Source organism: Odocoileus virginianus, chromosome 20 (genome assembly GCF_023699985.2).
Source record: "Odocoileus virginianus isolate 20LAN1187 ecotype Illinois chromosome 20, Ovbor_1.2, whole genome shotgun sequence".
Taxonomy (NCBI): domain Eukaryota; kingdom Metazoa; phylum Chordata; class Mammalia; order Artiodactyla; family Cervidae; genus Odocoileus; species Odocoileus virginianus.
This window is the reverse complement of record NC_069693.1, coordinates 43860263-43882109: the sequence shown is the minus strand read 5'-3', so window position 1 is coordinate 43882109 and position 21847 is coordinate 43860263.

The window sequence follows — 21847 nt, the reverse complement described above, 5'->3', positions numbered from 1 at the left end:
CATTCAAATATTTCAAGCATTCTGACTACAGCAGTATATAACTAGAAATCAACCACAGAAAGGAAAATGTGAGAAAAAATGATCAAAGAGAAACTAAACAATATGCTGCTAAGAAACCAGTGAGTCAAAAATGAAATCAAAGAGGAAATCATAAAGCATAAATAACAAATAAAACATAAATGTTGAGACAAATGACAATGAAAACACAACCTTACAAAATCTAGGGGATGCAGCAAAAGTGGTTCTGAGAGGGAAGCTCATAGTGACACAGGTCTTCCTTGAAAAACAAGAAAAGTCTCATAAACAACTCAACCTACCACCTAAAAGGATTTAGAAAGAAGAACAAACAAAACTCAAAGCCAGCGAAAGGGAGGAAATAATAAAGATCAGAGAGCAAATAAAGAAAATAGTGATAAAAGCAATAGAACAGATCAATAAAACTGGTGTTTTGAAAGGATAAATAACACTGCCACCTTTAGCCAGACTCATTAAGAAAAAAAGAGAGAAGAACCAAATAAAAGAGAAGAAACAACAGACACTCCTGAAATTTAAAACAATCATAAGAGAATGCTATGAATAGTTATATGCTGACAAATTGGACAACCTAGAAGAAATGTACAAGTTCCTAGAGACATACAACCTGCCAAAACTGAGTCAAAAAGAAACAGTTAGTTTGTATCACTAGAAGTAAAATAGTTTGTGTAATTGAAAAAAAAAAAAACCCCACAAAACCTCCCTGCTAACAAAAGTTCAGGATTGTATGACTTCAGTAGGGAATTGTACCAAACATATAAAGAAGAACTTATATCATTCTCAAGCTATTCCAAAGATTGAAGAGGAGGGAAAATTTCCAAAGTCATTCTATGAAGCTACAATCATTCTGATACCAAAGACATTACCAACAATTATAGACCAATATCTTTGATGACTATAGATTAAAAATCCTCAATAAAATATTAGCAAACTGAATCCAACAATACATAAAAAGGATCATACACCATTACCAAGTTGGATTTAATGCAAGGTTAAAAGTGTGGTTCAATATCAATCAATCAATGCTATTATATACTACACTGACAACAGAAAAGACAGAAACTACATGATCATCACAATAAATGCAGAAAAATCACTTGATAAAACTTAACATGAATTCATAATTAAAAACTTTCACCCAAGTGGCATAGAGGGAACATATCTGAATATAATAAAAGCCATTTGTGGCAAATCCATAATACTCAATGGTGAAAAGTTGAAAGTCTTCCCACTAAATTCTGCAATAAAATAAGAATGTCCATTCTCCCCATCTGTGTTTCAATATAGTGCAGAAGTCCTAGCTACAACAATCAAACAAGAAGAAGGAATAACAGTTATTGAAATTGGAAGGGAAGAGATAAAATTGTTGTTATATGCAGATAACAGGATATACTATATAGAAAACCCAAAAGTCTCCTCTACAAGTATACTTCAAGAGCTAATAAATGAATTCAGCAAGATAGCAGGATATAAGATTAATATACAGAAACCCCTTGCATTTCTTTACATTAAAACCAACAATGAAATATTTGAAAGTAAAGAGATCTCATTTAAAATTGCATTAAAAAATAAAGTAGAAATAAGTCTGAGAATTATAAAACACCGATAAATGAAATTAAAAATGATTCAAAGAAATGAAAAGATATCCCATGGTGACTGAAAGAATTAATATTGTTAAAATAGCCATACTACTCAAAAGAATCTACAGATTTAATGAAATCCTTATCAAATCACCCATGATATTTTCCACAGAACTAGAACAAATAATCCAAAAATTTACCCAGAAACGTAAAAGATCCAGAATCACCAAGGCAACTCCGAGGAAAAAGAACAAAACTGGAGACATAAACCTCCCAGACTTCAGACAATACTACAAAGCTACAGTAATCAAAACAGTATGGTATTGGCACAAAAACAGAAATATAGATTGCTAAGTGTGGGTTGACAGCAGCCTGCTGCATGGTCAAGGGCATGTGTTTGTAGTCCTGGGAGCATACATCAGTTTTGAAGGAAGTTGCCATTACACCATTAGCCCTGCAATAGTTTGGCCTCAGGCCAAACTACAGGGAGGGAACACAGCCCTCCCCCCCAACCCCCATCAACAGAAAAATGGATTAAAGATTTACTGAGCAAGGTCATCAGAGCAAAACCCAGATTCCCCAACAGCCAGTCCTTCCTATCAAAAAGCTTCCACAAGCCTCTTATCTGTATCCATCAGAGGGCAGATAGAAAGAAAACCACAATCACAGAAAACTATCCAAACTGATTACATGATTCACAGCCTTGTCTGACTCAATGAAACTATGAGCCATGCCGTGGAGGGCCATCCAAGATCGATGGGTCATGGTAGAGAGTTCTGACAAAACATGGTCCACTGGAGAAAGGAATGGAAAACCACTTCAGTATTCATGCCTTGAGAACTCCATGAATAGTATGAAAATGAAAAAAGATATGACACTGATTCAACACCTACTGACACAGGTCAGTGGGTGCCCAATATGCTAGTGGAGAATAGTGAAGAAATAACTCCAGAAGGGAAGAAGAGGCGGAGCCAAAGCAGAAATGATGCCTAGCTGTGGATATGCCTGTTTGTGAAAGTAAAGTTCAATGCTGTAAAGAAAAATATTGCATAGGAACCTGAAATGTTAGGCCCATGAATCAAGGTAAATTGCAAGTGGTCAAACAGGAGATAGAAAGAGTGAACGTCAACATTTTAGGAATCAGTGAACTAAAATGGACCAGAATGGGTGAATTTAATTTATATAACTATTATATCTACTACTGTGGGTAAGAATCCCTTAGAAGAAATGGAGTAGCCCTTATAGTCAACAAGAGAGTCTGAAATGCAGTACGTGGGTGCAAACTTAAAAATGACAGAATGATCTTAATTCGTTGACTATATCAGTAATCCAAGTCTATACCCCAACCACTAATGCCGAAGAAGCTGAAGTTGAATGGTTCTATGAAGACCTACAAAAATTAACACCTTGTAGAATTAACATCCCTCCCAAAAAAAGATGTTCTTTTCATCACAGGGGACTGAATGCAAAAGTAGGAAGTCAGGAGACATCTGGAGTAACAAGCAAGTTTGGCCTATAAGTACAAAATGAATCAGGGCAAAGTCTAAGAGTTTTGCTAAGAGAATGCACTGGTCATAGCATAAACCCTCTTCTAGCAACACAAGAGATGACTCTATACATGGATACCACCAGATGGTCAATACTCAAAACAGATTGATTCCATTCTTTGCAGCTGAAGATGGAAAAGCTCTATACAGCCAGTGAAAACAAGACTGGGAGCTGACTGTGGCTCAGATCATGAACTCCTTATTGCAAAATTCAGACTTAAATTGAAGAAAGAAGGGAAACCACTAGGCCATTTATAACTTAAATCAAATCCTTTATGATTATACAGTGGAAGTGACAAATAGATTCGAGGAATTAGATCTGATAGACAGAATGTCTGAAGAACTATGGACAGAGGTTCACAACATTCTACAGGAGGTAGTGATCAAAACCATCCCTAAGAAAAAGAAATGCAAAAAGGCAAAATGGTTGTCTGAGGAGACCTTACAAATAACTGAGAAAATAAGAGAAGCTAAAGGCAAAGAAGAAAATGAAAGATATATTCATCTGAATGCAGAGTTCCAGAGAATAGCAAGGAGAGATTAGAAAGCCTTCCTAAGTGAACAATGCAAAGAAATAGAGAAAAACAATAGAATGGGAAAGATGAGAGATCTCTTCAAGAAAATTAGAGATATCAAGGAAACATTTCATGCAAAGACAGGGCACAATAAAGGACAGAAATGGTAAGGACCTAACAGAAGCAGAAGATATTAAGAAGAGGTGGCAAGAATACAAAGAATTATATGAAAAAGATTTTAATGACCCAGATAGCCATGATGGTGTGATCACTCACCTAGAGCCTGACATCTTGGAGTGTGAAATCAAATGGGCCTCAGGAAGCATCACTATGAACAAAGCTAATGGAGGTGATGAATTCCAGTGAGCTATTTAAAATCCTAAAAGATGATTCTGTGAAAGTGTTGCACTCAATATGCCAGCAAATTTGGAAAACTCAGCAGTGGCCACAGGGGTTGAAAAGGTCAGTTTTCATTCCAATCCAGAGAAAGGTAATGCCAGAGAATGTTCAAACAGCTGCACAATTGCACTCATCTCACATGCTAGCAAAGTAGTCCTCAAAATTCTCCAAGTCAGGCTTTAACAGTACATGAACTGTGAACTTCCAGAAGTTCAAGGTAGATTTAGAAAAGGCAGAGGAACCAGAGATTAAATTGCCAACATATGTTGGATCATTGAAAAAGTAAGAGGATTCCAGAGAAACATCTACTTCTGCTTTATTGACTATGCAAAAGCCTTTGACTGTGTGGATCACAACAAACTGTGGAAAATTCTTCAAGAGATGGGAATACTAGACCACCTGACCTGCCTCCTGAGAAATCTGTATGCAGGTCAGGAAGCAACAGTTAGAATTGGACATGGACAACAGACTGGTTCCAAATTGAGAAAAGGGTATGTCAAGGCTGTACATTGTCACCCTGCTTATTTAACTCATGAGCAGAGTACATCATGTGAAATGCCAAGCTAGATGAACCACAAGCCAGAATCAAGATTGTTGGAAGAAATATCAATAACCTCAGATATGCAGATGATACCACCCTTATGGCAGAAAGTGAAAAGGAAATAAATAGCCTCTTGGTGAAAGAGGAGAGTGAAAAAGTTGGCTTAAAACTCAGCATTCAAAAAACTAAGATCATGGCATCTGGTCCCATCACTTCATGGCAAATAGATGGGGAAATAATGGAAACAGTAAGAGACTTTATTTTCTTGGGCTCCAAAATCACTGCAGATGGTGATTGCAGCCATGAAATTAAAAGACGCTTGCTCCTTGGAAGAAAAGCTATGACCAACCTAGAAGCATATTAAAAAGTAGACATTACTTTGCTGACAAAAGTATATTTATTCAAAGCTACAGTTTTTCTAATAGTCATGTATTGATGTGAGAGTTGGACTATAAAGAAAGCTGAGCACCGAAGAATTGATACTTTTGAACTGTGGTGTTGGAGAAGACTCTTGAGAGTCCCTTGGACTACAAGGAGTTCAAACCAGTCAGTCCTAAAGGAAATCAACCCTGAATATTCATTGGAAGGACTGAGGCTGAAACTCCAATACTTTGGCTACTTGATGTGAAGAGTCAACAAAAGATCCTGACTCTGGGAAAGACTGAAGGCAGGAGGAGATGGAGACAACAGAGGATGAGATGGTTGGATGACAACACTGACTTGATGGACACGAGTTTGAGCAAGCTCCAGGAGTTTGTGATGGACAGGGAAGCCTGGCATGCTGCAGTCCATGGGGTCACAGAGGCGGACATGACTGAACGACTGAACTAAACTGATACTTTATCCCTATTTCCTTAACTTTTACCTAATGTCCTTTTTCTCTTCTAGGATCCCATCCAGGGTCCCGTATTATATTGTGATCATATGTCCTACCTATGACAGTGGTTTGTTATATCTTTGGTGACAGCTTTACTGAGATATAATTCACTTACCTATACTATTGTTCACCCATTTGAAGTAATATAATTCAATATTTCTAATGGGTCCAAAGTGTTCTGCAACCATCATCACAGATAATTTAAAGGAAAAAAGCAGATACAAGCAAAAAAAAAATTAAATGTCATTGATATTTAACTATGCAGTTAACTTACTGGTCATTTTATTTCTTCATGAAATTCAATTGTTTTGTTCTTTCATTTCAGCCTGAATGATTTCTTTCAGTATTTCTTGTAGAGCACACCTTTTACCAAGGAACCCTCTCAGGTCTTTGGCTTATCTGAGGATGCCTAAAATTTCCCTTTATTTTTTGAAGGATAATTTTGCTGGATATAGGATTCTTAGCTGCCAGGGTTTTTGTTTTGTTTTGTTTTTACTTTCAGTAGTTTCAATAGCCATCCCATTGCCTTTTGGCCTCCAGGATTTCTGAGAAGAAATCAGCTGTTAGTCTTACTGAGGATCCCGTGCTTACATTCATTCATGAAGAGTCACTTCTCCCTTGCTATTTTAAATATTCTATCTTTATATTTAGCTTTTCGATTGATTATTACCTCTAGATATAGATCTCTTTGAGTTTACCTTAAAGCTTGTTGAGCTTGGTTATGTAGATTCATTTATCAAAGTTTGCAAGTTGCCACTCATTATTTCTTCAAATATTCTTTCTTCCCTTTTCTTTCTCTCTAGCTACCCATCAGGCTTGTGGGACTCCAAATAGGTGTGTATTGTATGCTTGCTGGTGTCACAGAGACTCTTACAGGTCTTTGAGACTCTGTTTATTTTTCTTCATTTCTTTTTCTTCCTATTTCTCTGACTGAAAAATTTCAACTGATCTGAATTATTTCAATTAATCTGAATTGAATGCTCAAGTTCACTAATTCTTGTTCTGCTTGCTTACATCTGCATTATATCTCATGTTGAGTCTGTATAGTAAATTATTCATTTCAGTTAGATACTTTTCACTCCAGATTTTCTGTTTGATTTCTTATATAAATTCTATCTTTTAATTTTTTATTCTATTTTTTATGGCACATTCTTTGCCTGATTCCTTTTGTTCTTTAGACATAGTTTCCTTTGCCTCTGTGGACATACTTGAACAGTTGACTTAAAGTTTAGTTTAGAAGTTCAATGTTTAGACTTCACAAGGGACAATTTTCTCTGGATTCCTGTGTATGGATTTTTTTGCATACCTCATGTCTTTTGGTTGTTGAAAACTAGACATTTCAAATATTATGTAAAGTCACTCTGAAAATCCGATTCTCTACATTACCCAGGTTTTGCTATTGCTGTTTGTTATAGTTCTTATTGTTTGTTTAGTGACCTTTCTGAAAGTCTCTAAACTCTATATATTTGTCATGTGTGATCTGCTAATAATTGGACAGAAATTGCCTTAAATGCCTGGACCGTTTGCCAAGGGGCTCTGTGCGCACGTTTGGGAATACCTTCAATACTCAGGTGATTTACAGCTCTGCCGCCATCTTAACTTGCTGCTTTCACAGCTTCAAAGCCAACCAGAGGTGAGAACTTAGGTCTTTCCTCAAGTTGCAGATTTTTGTTTAACATGTATGCATCCCTATGCATATGCATGACCTTTCAGCCCCTATAGGTACCTTATTCCTCAACTTTTTATTTCAAGCTTTTTGGCTAGTCTGTTGTTTGCCCCATCTGTTATTCACTGCCTCAGGCAACTAAGATTTTAAAACAGTTGATAAATGGCTTCCAAAGAGAAGCTGTAAGCACAGGACTAATTTGTGTGAAGTCAAATAAAACTTTTTGAGTGAAGTCTTCTAGGGAACCATCATATTATTCATATAGTGGCTTCTTTTTGATGATGAGGCTTTGAGAGAGAGGTCTAGCCTCATTCTGTTCCCTTTTGAATTAGAAATGCAGGCTATTAATTTTCAAGGCCTCCACAGTGCTGAGGAGTGGGGAATGTTAAATTATAATGCTACAAATTAATGAGATTTAATTTTTTGACCATTTTTCTAGGTTTCTTTCCTTTGCTTTTATGGAGGGAGGGCTTTGGCAGGTCCTTATTCTGATATTTCTGTTGACATCTCAACCTTGATAGTTTTGAATACTAGTCATATATTTTGTGGGGTGTCACCCAAGTGGGATTTTGCTTGATTTTTTCTCTTGAGTAGATTGGAGCTATGTTTTCTTGGGGAGAAATACCACAGAAGTAAAATGTCAATCCCATTGCGTTATATCAAAGGGACATAGTATGAAAGAGACTTTTCATGTAGATGTTAACCTTGATCACTGGTTAAAGTAGTGTTTGTCATATTTCTCCACTGTGAGGTCACTTTCTTCCTCCTCTTTCCTTCCATACTGAGCTTTGTGAAAGGAAGTCACTATGCATGCAACTCACACTTAAGAGGTGGGACCCTGTTCCATGTCCTTAAAAGTAAGATTTGCCACATAAATTATTTGGAATTATGCATAGGAAAGCTATCTGTTCTCTCCCAATTACTTTTTTTGTTGTTGTTCTTTTTTTTTTATTCCCAATTACTTTAAAAAAAATTTACTGATAGGTTTTTTAAACTTTTATTTTATACTGGAATATTGTTGATTAACAGTGTTGTATTAGATTCACATATACAGCAAAATGATTCAGTTGTACATATACATATATCTATTCTTTTTCAAATTCTTTTCCCATTTAGGTTGTTACATAATATTGAACAGAATTCTCTGTGCTTTGCATCAGGTCCTTGTTGGTTATCCATTTTGTACACACTGCTATATTTTAAATGGATAGCCAAATATTTATTTATTCAATCACTTATTATATCAGAACAGACTCAGAAATTTATTTTATATTTTAGGTTACAACCCCTTCCTATTTTACTTATCTTATTGCTCAGTTGTTCTGGTTTTGGTCATTGGCTGCTGTTTCAGTTGGGTTCAGTTTCCCTTGAAGAAGGATTTTTTTTAAAAAAGAGAAATGATATAGTATAATTAGATTACTCGCAAACTTGATCTGATAATTATATATAGAACTTTTATATCCTTCAGATACAAAACAAAATTTTTCTATGTTTACATACATGTTTAAAAATGAGACTTGACCGTGAAAAACAACAGCAAAATATATTTCTGACCTACACTTTGATTATAATCCAATAAAATTGGAGGTAAATAGTGAAATGATTTTTTTTTTTTAAAAACACCTTAATCACTTGGAAATTAACAAACATACCTTTAGAAAACTGGCTTTCTTTGTGAGTTAGTAGTAAAGAATCTGCCTGTAATGCAGGAGACACAGGTTCAATCTCTGGATCAGGAAGACCCCTGGAGAAGGAAATGGCAACCCACTTCAGTATTCCTGCTAGGATAATCTCATGGACAGAGCAGCCTGGTGGGCTACAGTCCATAAGGTTGCAAGCAGTCAGACGTAACTTAGTGAGAAAGACACTTGAATTAGAGAAGAAATTTAAAAGAAATCACAATTTTTAAATAAGAAAGAGATAAAACTATTAAAAGAATGAAATATCAATCATGTAAAATTAGAATGCAAGTCACTCAGTTATGTCTGACTCTGTGTGACCCCATGGACTATAGCCCACCAGACTCCTCTGTCCATAGGATTATTGAGGCAAGAATTCTGGAGTGAGTTGTCATTTCCTTCTCTTCCTCTTCCCAGATCAGGGATCGAACCTGGGTCTTCTGCAATGCTGGCAGATTCTTTACTGTCTGAGCTACCAGGGAAACCCATAAAGTTAGAAAAAGTAACCAAATAAACTAAGTAACTAAGAAAAGTAAATTAATTGAAATAAAGGTTGAAATAATAAAACAAAAAAAGAGAAAGATAAATAAATCCAGAAATGTGTTTCTTTGGGGAAAAAAAAACCAACAAAGCAGAAACATTTGCAAGCTTAATTAAGATGAGAGAGAGCAAGAACAGACGAGATTTTAAATGAGCAAGGGGCTATAAATTAAAAATTACAGAGCAATATTGCTTGAAAGTCTATGACATCCAGATTTAAGACCTAAAGAAAATATAAAAAGAGATATCACTAAATTTCATTCAGGAATTGTAAAACTTGAATAAGCTAATGATTGTGGGGAAAACCAGAAATTTATTTGAGTTCTATCATTAAGAGCTTCATTATCAAGATGAGTTTAACCTTTAGAGAATAGATAATTCCAATGTACTTTGATATTCCAGGCTATGGAAAGTGCAACCCTTCCACATTACTTTATGAAACCAGCATAACCTTAGCACCTAATGGTGATAATTTTCTTAAAATATACTATCAACCAAAGTTGCTTATTCATATAGAAGCATTATTGGGCTCTTTTGGCTAAATTTGGGAGCTATTTTATTAAATATTTATTTTTAAATTGAAGTATAACAGATTTACAATGTTCTGTTAATTTCTGCCATACAGCAAAGTGATTTATTTATACATACGTGTGTGTGTGTATTCATTCTTTTCAAAAATGTTCTTTTCCATTGTGGTTTGTCATATTATATTGAATACAATTCTCTGTGCTATACAGTAGGATCTTATTGTTTATCCATTCTATATATAATAGTTTACATCTGCTAACCCCAAACTCCCACTCATTCCTTCCTTCAAGGCTGTTCTCTATGTCTGTGAATCTGTTTCTATTTCTTAGAGATGTTCATTTGTATCATAGCTTTTCATATTTGTCTTTCTGACTTACTTCCTTTAGTATAATAATCTCTAATTGCATCCATGTTGCTGCAAATGATATTACTTTGTTCTTTTATGTGGATGAGTAGTATTCCATTGTATATATGTACCATGTCTTTTTTATCCACTCATGTGTCAGTGGACATACAGGTTGCTTCCATGTCTTGGCTACTGTGAATAGTGCTGCTATGAACAATGGGATTGCCTGCATCTTTTTGAAGTAGAGTCTTGCCTGGATATTTGCCCAGGGGTGGGACTGCTGGATCATATGGTAATTATATTTTTAGTTTTCTGAGGAACTTCCATACTGTTTTCCATAGCAGCTTTATCAACTTACATTTGAGGGACATTTTAAAATCAAGACAATGATAACTCTGACTAAATATGATTGGTTCTAGGTCAATACTCTAATCTATCAATGTAATCCATTACAATAATACAGTAAAGGAGATAGCCATATTCTAGCAACAGATACAGAAAAATGATTTGATAAAATTCAGCAGCTATTATAATTGTGAATAAAACATCAACAAAAGGAAACAAGATCATAGTTCAATAATAACAACAACAAAAATGAAGTAAAGAGCAAATAAACTGATTTCATAAGATCTGATAACAGATAGGGGATATCTACTATGGCTAGTATTGAGTCTCTAAAACTGCAACAGTATGAAGCATGAAATAAAACTGGCATAAACAATGGGGGGTAAAGCAACAATGCTTTTTCTAATGGCATCTATAAATATAAGAAAGGAAAAGGTTGTGTTTTGTGGACTTTTAAAATTTGCTTTTTCAGAAGGTATCAGAATTGGTAAGGTGGTTGGATATAAATATTATCATAATGAATTACATTAGAAATCAGTACCTAGAAATGTTGGTTGTAAATGATATTGTTATATTACATTGGTTATCAATAACAATTTATACAGTATTCAGAGTTTAAAAGAAAGGCATGGGACCTATTTTAAGATAATTATAAAATCTCACTGACAAAAGAAAGATGTCCCCAAGAAACTTGTTCTTCAATAAGGAGATTTATGGTTCACAGAAGTTCTCACCAAATGAATATACATACATCATGCAATTCCAATTAGGTATACAAATGCTTTTTAAAAGCTAAAAGAATAATCTTAGAACATATATTAAAGAATAAATGCCTATGAATAACATAAAAAGCCAGAAAGAATAATCAAGATGGAGAATTTGCTTTTCAAGGTTATGCCACAGTCACTGTGTTTAAATCAGCTCAATAGTTGCATGGGAATAGACAGATCAGGAATATAGAAAAGAAGCTACAAAAAAGTAGCAATATTTGAGAATTTTGTATATGACAAAAATGATTACTTCTGTGGGGAAAATGGGTTATTTAATAAATGCACTGGAACAATTAGCCATCCAGCTTAATTGACTCTATCTGACACCACATCCAAAGATAAGTCCTTCCTGGACTCTCCCAGAGTTCCAGTTATGTTGAAGTAATGTCACACTGCACGCCTGCCTGCTCCTGCTCCTCACTGAAGAAAACAATGATAAAACCTGGACTCAATACAAAAAGCGGTCATCTGAAAGTTTGGGAGAGTGAAGAAAAGTAGACGGACGCTGCACACTTATTGGAGAAGGAGATAAGAAGCTCAGCAAGTTCCTCTGTGAGTCCGCATGGCAGTGCCCACAGCAGCTATAGCGGAAACAGAAAATTGAAGCTGAAATCCTGTGAACACTGGAGAGAGTTGAAGGGGGAGTGTGAACCCACATTTTGAATCTCAGATTCTGCATATGCCTAAGACTCAAAGCATCTCAGACTTTAGCTGACAAAATGTCTGACCTGAGGCTGGAGCTGCTGCTCAAAGGCAGGAGTCTGAAGTTTAAGCCAGGCAAGAAAGTTCTCTGCTAAAAATGCTCATAAGGGAAAAATAACAGAATCCAAAGTGCTCAGAACTTAACACTCATAACATCCAGGATATAATCCCAAATTATCTAATATACAAAGAACTAAGAAAATGGGACATATTCTCAAGAGGAGATAAGTCAATCAAGTATGACTGCCCCTGCTCCCCACAAGGTGAATCAACTGCTGTAACTAATGGACAAGGTTGTTTAAATGACTATTAAAAAATCCTCATTGAAGTAAAACAAAATATATTTTCAATTAATGAAAGTATGTCAGCTTAGAAAAGAAAAATCTCTGAAGAGGAAACAAAAACAGTGTATATGAAAAAAGGAAGCAAACAGAAATTCTACAAATAAAAAATACAATTTCTGAACTTAAAAATTCATTGGATGGACATAAAATCCAAACAGATATGAAAGTAGAAAATGTAAGTGAATATGCAGATAGAATGATAAATATTATCCAAAGTGAAGAACAGAAAGAGGACTGAACAAAGAAAAATCAGTTTGATTTTTGTTGTTCTAAAATATCTCTCATGTCCATGCTTATCATGCTCAATCTTCCTCCAGCATGAACATATGGAAAGTCATAATGAATATTTTAATACCTCTGTCTCTTAACTCTATCATTTGTGTCATTTCTGGGTCAGTTTGATTGATCAACTTTCCCCCTCATTTTAGCTTTCATTTTCCTTTTTCTGCTTCTTTGCATGCTTCTTAATTTTTGAATGTATCCTATGCCTTGTGAAATTTTCCTTGTGTACGTTATTCTTTAATGTATACTTGTTTGAATATATTTGATCTTCATTTTGGGATGCAGTTAAATTACTTGGAAATAATTTGGGTCTTATCTTAAGCTTTATTAGCAGGGAATAGAGTAGTGTTTAGGGTTAAAATTTCTCCACTACTGAGGCAAACTCTCTTTAGTATTCTACCAATTTCTAGAATTATAGGATTTTGGAGTTTTCACTCCAGATGGTGTGAACAGGCACTACACTGGCTCTTTATTCTTCTTGAGGACTTTCTCTTCTAATCCTTTAAAGATTTCTCACACACGTGTTGAAGAGTATTGGAACTCTCATATATCTTTGGAGCTCTTTTTCCTTGCAGCCTGCTCTCTCCTCTTCAATGTTCTGCTCTGCTAATTCTAGCTAAAGCGCCCCTCTGGACCCCAGCTCCTCTCTTCAATGTAGGGAGACTGTTGTGCTCCACCCAGGTCAACCTGCCCTGTGCTGCTGTCTGAGGATTCTCTCTAGACCACAGTTAGGGTAATTGCAGGGTTCACTTTATTTGTTTTTCATCTCTCAGAGACCACTGTCTTTCTATAGTTGACAGTCAATGACTTGGGAAACTTTAACATACTTTGTCTGACGTATTAGTTGTTTCAGGCAAGAAAGCATATCTGTTAGGGAGCAAATTATTAGAGAACAGATTAGGGCCCCTCAGTTTCCACAACCCCTCAATCTGTGATGCTCCAGGGTCTGAGAAGATGAAAACCAGTAGGTTTTTTTAAGAAATGTAACAAACAAATTGAAAAATCTATATAGAAAGGCAATAGACTTAGAATACCTAAAGCAATTTTGAAAAAGTAAATCAATTTATAAGACTTAACACTACCTGATTTCAAAGCTTCCCATAAACTGTAGCAATCTAAATTGGCATATGCATAGACGTAGAGTCCAATGGAATAGCAACAACAAGAAAGCCATGTTCTCAAATGTTTATAGCAGGGCTATCTACAATAGACAAAAACTGGTGAGTAAACAGACAAATCGTGGCTTATCTATACTATGAAATTCTATACTGCAATGAGAAAGGATTAGTGCACTCAATATCATGGATTAATCTCAGAAACATTAAGCTAAGTGAAAGAAGTCAAACACAGCAATCTATAGTGGATGACTCCATTTATAAAAAATTCTAGAAAAAGACTGAACTATAGTAACAGAAAGCAGATCAGTGGTTGCCTAGAGCTGGGGATAGGGGACATATGGGGGTATAAGAAGACATTTTATGATGATGAAATTGTTACTTTGTCATTACAATTGTCACAGTTCATCAGACTGCACACTTTGAATGTGTATTTTATATACATAATATTTTAGCTTTTAAAAATAAAAAAAGAAAAAAATTAAAATAGATTGCTCATGACTTAAATGCTCAGTATAAAACAAAGCAACCCCAACCCCACCCCCAAAAAAACAACTCCACAGTACTCCTACAAAAAAAAAATCTTGCAACTTAAGAGTCAGGGAGAACTTCTCAACTAAAAGCAGACATTTACATGTTATAAAAGAAATTATAATAATCTTTGTATGGCTATCAGTTCAGTTCAGTCCAGTCGTTCAGTCGTGCCCGACTCTTTGCAACCCCATGGACTGCCGTGTGCCAGGCTTCCCTGTCCATCACCAACTCCCAGAGCTTGCTCAAACTCCTGTCCATTGAGTTGGTGATGCCATCCAACTATCTCATCCTCTGTTGTCCCCTTCTCCTCCTGCCTTCAATCTTTCCTAGCATCAGGGTCTTTTCCAATGAGTCAGTTCTTTGCATTAGGTGGCCAAAGTATTGGAGCTTCAGCTTCAGCATCAGTCCTTCCAATGAATATAAGTCCTTGACTGGCTTGATCTCCTTGAAGTCCAAGGGACTCCCAGGAGTCGTCTCCAACACCACAGTTCAAAAGCATCAATTCTTCGGTGCTCAGCTTTCTTTATAGTCCAGCTCTCACATTCATACATGACTATTGGAAAAACCATAGTAGATTTGACTAGACAAACATTTGTTGGCAAAGTAATGTCTCTATTTTTTCATATGCTGCTTTTTAATATGCCATCTAGGTTGGTCAAGAAGAAATCTGTATGCAGGTCAAGAAGCAACAGTTAGAACTGGACAGGGAACAACAGACTGGTTCCAAAATGGGAAAGGAGTACATCAAGGCTGTATATTGTTATCCTGCTTATTTAACTTATATGCAGATTACATCATGCGAAATGCCAGACTAGATGAAGCACAAGCAGGAATCAAGATTGCCAGGAGAAATATCAATAACCTCAGATACACAGATGACACCAGCCTTATGGCAGAAGGTGTAAAAGAACTAAAGAACCTCTTAATGAAAGTGAAAGAGGAGTGAAAAAGTTGGCTTAAAGCTTAACATTCAAAAAATGAAGATCATGGCATCTGGTCTCATCAGTTCATGGCAAATAGATGGGGAGACAATGGAAATAATGACAAACTTAATTTTGGGAGGCTCCAAAATCACTACAGATGGTGACTGCAGCCATGAAATTAAAAGATGCTTGGTCCTTGGAAGAAAAGCTATAACCAACCTAGACAGCATATTAAAAATGAGAGACATTATTTTGCCAACAAAGGTCCGTCTAGTCAAAGCTATGGTTTTTCTAGTAGTCATGTATGGATGTGAGAGTTGGACCATAAGGAAAGCTGAGTGCCGAAGAATTGATGCTTTTGAACTGGTGATGTTGGAGGAGACTCTTCAGGGCCCCTTGGACTGCAAGGAGATCCAACCAGTCAATCCTAAAGGAAATCAGTCCTGAATATTCATTGGAAGGACTGATGCTAAAGCTGAAACCCCAACACTTTGGCCAACTGATGTGAAGAACTGACTCATTGGAAAAAAATCTGATGCTAGGAAAAATTGAAGGCAGGAGGAGAAGGGGACGACAGAGGATGAGATGGTTGAGTGGCATCGCCGACTCAATGGACAGGAGTTTGAGTAAGCTCTGGGAGTTGGTGATGGACAGGGAAGCCTGGCATGCTGCAGTCCATGGGGTCACGAGGATTCAGACACGACTGAGTGACTGAACTGAACTGAACTGAACTGAAGTTGGTCATAACTTTTCTTCCAAGGAGCAAGCGTCTTTTAATTTCATGGCTGCAGTCACCTTCTGCAGTGATTTTGGAGCCCAAGAAAATAAAGTCTGTCACTATTACCATTGTTTCCCCATCTATTTGACATGAGGTGATGGGACTGGATGCCTGTATGGCTATAGAAGTGATTAAATCAGTTGGCAAAATAGATTGGGAAAAATAGTGTAATACAAGTGATAGAAAAGGGGTGGGTTTTCTGTATTATCCAAAGTACTTTTTTAAACGAATAATAAAAATATAACTTAAATTATCAACTCAGGAAAGATCATAGAGGAGCAAATTAAGTACATGAAACGATGCTAAAATTCACTGGTAGCCAGGAAAATGCAAATTTAAAGAGCTATAGGTTTACATCCTTTAGAAAGGGCTACACACCAAATATGTGTGGGGACTTTGCTCTCCTATTCCTGGTGGAAATGTGCAGTGTTACAGTTTTTGGCAAAAGTAATCTAGCAGTATTTTAAAAATAAAAACACATAAATCATCTAACCTTATCAGGCTTCTCCCAAGAATACCAATAGAAATAAAAGCAGATGTATAAGTGGATATAGGCATTTAAGTGTTATTGCAGCCTTGTTTCTTACAGCACCACACCAAATCAAAGTGGATGTCGGTCAAGAGGGGACTAGTTGAGTACATTTTACTGCATTCATACTCCATTCTGTTGAGTGATTGGTGAAATGAGTGAATCAGAGCTATAGTAGGGGACTTTATCCAGTGCTTATAATTGAATAAGAAATGCAAGGTGCAAAAGGAGTGGAAAACAGTCCACTTTCTTTTTTGTAAAACAAAGAGTAAAATCCCACTTTACATACATTCTTATGTGTGTTTGTATATGTGTATATTTGCTATAGTATTGTGAGCATAAAGGAAAAACACAGAAGAATTCATACCAGATTTTTTAATTCTTCTTCCAATGTAACCCTTGTTGTATGCATTGATACATATGTAGCTATGGGTGGAGCCAAGCAACAAACCCCCCATTTGGACAGCATGTATATAATTACATGTGTATTGTGTTAGTCAGATAAGTTAGGCTATACTTCAGTAGTAAACAATTTAATTCAGTGCATCAGTATAGAAAACGTTTATTTCTTGCTCACACAAACTCTGAGGGTCTTGAACACTCCTTAGAGTTTCAGACCATTTAAATTATGGACTCTTCCTATCAACCTGTGTTTTCATGACTGATGCAGTAGTGGAAGAAAGTTAATGGAGAATTGTGCAACAGCATTTAAAGGTTTTCTCCTGGACTTGATGTATGTCCTTGTCCTTTTTTTTTTGTCCAATTCAAGGCACATAGTCATACACAAGTTCACTTAATTAGGGAAATCTGTTCCTCTGCCTGTGCTCCTCTAAAAAGGGAGAAGTAATGGAAATATTGGTGAAAAGAAATAGGTAAAGAATCAGCCTGCAATGCGGGAGACCTGTGTTTGCTCCCTAGGTTGGGAAGATCCCTTGGAGAAGAGAATGGCAACCCACTCTAGTATTCTTGCCTGGAGAATCCACATGGACAGTGGAGCCTGACTGGCTATAGTCCAAGGGGTTGCAAAGAGTCGGACATGACTGTTTCTATATGTGCTGCTGCTAAGTTGCTTCAGTCGTGTCTGACTCTGTGCGACCCCATAGACGGCAGCCCACCAGGCTCCTCTATCCCTGGGATTCTCCAGGCAAGAACACTGGAGTGGGTTGCCATTTCCTTCTCCAGCTTTTATATATAAGTTTATATAAAGAAACTAAGCTTTAAAATGACTTTGAAATGATTTATACTTTATGAACATGCAATTTACAAAATATAAGCAACAATCAATGAAATTGAAATTATGTGTATCTTAGCAGATTGGCTAAAATTATAAAGGTTGATAAGGCCAAAGATGATGGAAGTGTGAAAAATGGAGAAATTCTCATATAACCCTTGTTTGAGAATAACAATACATTTCTGAAATACAATAAGGCTGATGATATCAAAATGGAATTTTGAGTTATCTTTTGGCTCATTAATATGACTTACCAACATTCACCCTTATAATGATAGGTACATATGTAAATATTCACTGCAGCATAATTTTTGATAACAGAAGGAAAAAACAATCTAAAAGTACATCTATTAGGGATGAGTTAAAGTATGATAAATGTATGTAATATTGATACTGACCAGGGGTCTTGGCTTTCCCCAACCAATAGAAATTGACTTGAGGCCAGACAAGAAATTCAGGCAAGGTTTTATTGATGCCCCTGATGTAGCAGAGGGGAGTGAGAACAAACAATGGGTTCTCTTGCTTGCTTGTTCCCTGAGGACAGCAGGCAAGATTGTTCTTTATATGAGGAGAGAGTAGAGGTATGATCAAGGGTCAGGTCAGAGGGACAGTTTAGGTGGTTTGCCCACCTCTTAGGTGGTGCTGTGTGCAGGGGGCATGTTCAGTACCCTAATTTTGCTCCAGATTCTTCAGAAGTGGCAGTTGGATTTTTTGGTCTCTTTGTATCTTTTGTCCAGAATTTGCCCTAACTGAACAAGCATGCCGTTATTTTTAGTCCTATTTAGTTTCTTTGCATTTTGTTGCTTGAGGAGAAGTGAGTCCAGGTGCAAGCACTGCAGTACCTCAGCAAAGGGTCCCAGGTTCCAGCTTGTCTCAATATGAGAACCACTAAAAGAGATGATGTGGATTTATTTAAAAAAAAATATTTGAAGAATATGCTTTGGTCACCTGTTGCTACATTACAACCAACTCCAGAACTTTGGAGTTTAACCATTTTAATTTAGGCAGTCCTCTCTGGCTACTATATAGAAAATGGACTGAAAGGGATCATGCCTGGTTGAGGGAGCCCACTTAAGTGACTGTTACAGCGTAGCTAGCTGAGACAAGCAAAGGCTGGCTAACATTCTGTATTTATAGTTTTGTGCTTAAATTTTTTTCACTTAGTATTCCATGATTAATATTTTCCCATTTCATTAAAAAAATTTACGGGTTATCATTTTAAAAAGCAAAATCTCACTGTACTTCTGATTTTGTAGATCAGGAATCATAAAAGACTCAGCTGGGTGGTTTGTTCTTGACACGCCCGGGTGTATCAGCTGAATCAGCTGGGATGGAAGGATCTACATCCAAGATGGCTTATTCATTTGCAAGTCTGGTGCCTTGGTGAACTTTGGTTTCTTCACATCTTAACATAGAATCTCATCTTCCAGCCTTCTTGGGCTTCCTTAAGAGCATGATGTTATCAGGAAAGTCCTACTACTTGCATGGTGGCCAGCTTCCAAGCAGTAGGAAGTGGAAATTGCCAGACCACTTAAGAGTTATGCACAGCACTAGTATAACATTAAGGCAGTCATATTATCTTGATTGAAGTCATTCAAAAGCTTGCTCAGATTCCACAGGTGGAGAAATAACCTTGTCTCGTGAAAGAATGGATTGAAGGGGGCAAGGACACTTGCAGAAGTGCACGCAGGGTGGGGATATTGTTGTGGTTCTCTTGGGAAAATGCAGTCTGCTACGGTACTAAATGATTCAATTTTCATAATTGCTATTTCATAAATACTGATATTTCTTTATATTTAAAAATCTATAAAAATATGGAGATAAAACTTTGTGTGGAACATATCAATTTTGAGTAGACACTGCATTTTACTTTAGATTTTTCAGTGTTTGGTTTTTTACAGTAAATGAATTACTTTTACAATCAAAATTTAAAATAACTAGTTTTGATATTAAAAAAAAGATAGGTTGTTTAAAGCTGTTTGCTCAAGGAATTTGCAGTGCTCAAAGTGTGCATTTAAATGGATGACATTTTTCTATGGAAAATTTCAGGAGGAACCTCTACATTTAAGTTTCCATATTTGCAGATGGAGTAGGAGTGACAACTTCTTGGCAAATTTGAATTTAAATAATGGACTTAAATAATAGAAGCCATTATTCAGGATGAGCTTAATGCAATGCCCACCCAGATGAAAGATTTAAGCAATGAGATGAAGCACATAAAAACCTTACTGTTGCCTCATGCAAATTATTGCATTATAAACTTACATTACAAATAATTATAAATTATTACATGCAAAAAAATAAAAATGAAGCAGACCAAAAACTTCAAGGAAGAAGGGTTGAGGGGTTAAGTGGTCTTTTCAACAGTCAGAAAAGTGAGGTCATCCTTTAGTGGAGGTCTGTCTTGTTCCTCCTCTCTATTTTCAGGATCATCATTCCTGTGACTGTGAGTTATCAGAATAACAACAAATGTGTATGTTTGAAGATTTTTCATTGCCTTCACCCATCTTCTCAAACATACCCAGAAGTCATAATGCTGGAATTACACTGACACATCATCCCCATGGAAACAGAGCTTGGTGTCATAAACATGGCATTATGACTTCTCAGCAGGAGGAGGCAGATGGGATTTTGGCACTGAATCTGTAAGATTTATTTAAGAACACAAATGTCTAAGAGAATAGCACCAAGGCAAAAAAGAAAGAAAAAAAAAAAGAAGAAGAAGAAGAAGAAAGGGTATAGAGCTGTCCCTATAATATACATGGCTTATTTTTTGCTTTTTGTGTTTTTCAAGGATTTGTTTACCTATGGCAGGACTTGATTTTGCCTATTCTTCTTTGTTGTGTTTGGCAAGGCATGTGGCATGTTCTCAACTTGGGCTTCCTGATAACTCAGCTGGCAAAGAATCCGCCTGCAATGCAGGAGACGCTAGTTTCATTCCTGGGTCAGGAAGATCCCCTGGAGAAGGGATAGGCTCCCCACTCCAGTATTATTGGGCTTCCCTGCTGGCTCAGATGGTGAAGAATCTGCCTGCAATGTGGGAGACCTGGGTTCAATCCCTCAGTTGGGAAGATCCCCTGGAGGAGGGCATGGCAACCCACTCCAGTACTCTTGCCTGGAGAATCCCATGGACAGAAGAGCCTCATGGGCTACAGCCCATGGGGTGGGCTACAGTCCATGAGGAGTTGGACATGACTGAGTGACTAAGCACAGAACAGTTCTCAACTTATTCATCAGCTGTTAATCTTAGTAGGGTTTTTAGATGGAGAAGCTGAAACTCCAAAAAGAGGTCTGATTTGCTCAAGTCACCTAGCAAGTTACTAACCCCACTGAAGCCAGAACCCTTCTCCTGACTTCCAATCCACGTGTTTTAGTTTCCCTTTCAATGTCTCAGTTATACTTTCAGAACGTGATTTATGCACCAGTTAAGACATTGCTTTGGCTGGCCTAATGAGATTCTCCCCTCCAAAAAATAGTGTTTTATGTTAGAAGTTTTTATTTCTCTCAGAGGAGTCCATGGTGTCAGAAACCCAGGTTGTTTTTATATTATTTTTCTTCTGTCTCTCCTGTGTTGCCCTCATCTTCTAATATTTTAGTGTAGGATGCCACACACATTTGTTCTCCAGACGGAGTAAGGGGAGGGCATCTTCACTTTTTAAGAATGTGATCTGAAAGCTCCACACATCAATGCACACGTTTACATCCCATTGGCTAGAACTTAGTCATATCACCATTTCTAGTCGGGTGGGAAGCTGGGTAGCCTGTGATCAGCCAAAAGCAGTTAAACTATTATTGTGGGAGAATATAAGAGCAGATACTGGCAACAACCAAGAGTCTCTGCCATAACTTGAGTCCTCTTCAATAGAATGTTGCGTTCAGTGGACTATTATCTATTTTTTTTTTCAGCTAATTCGATGGCTAGAGACAGATTACAGTATTTTTTCCCCAAGGGTATTTAAGATTGTAATTATTACATTAGTTATTGAGATAACTGAATTGATAGAAAGATTGAACTGAACATCAGATTGAGATCAAAGCAAATT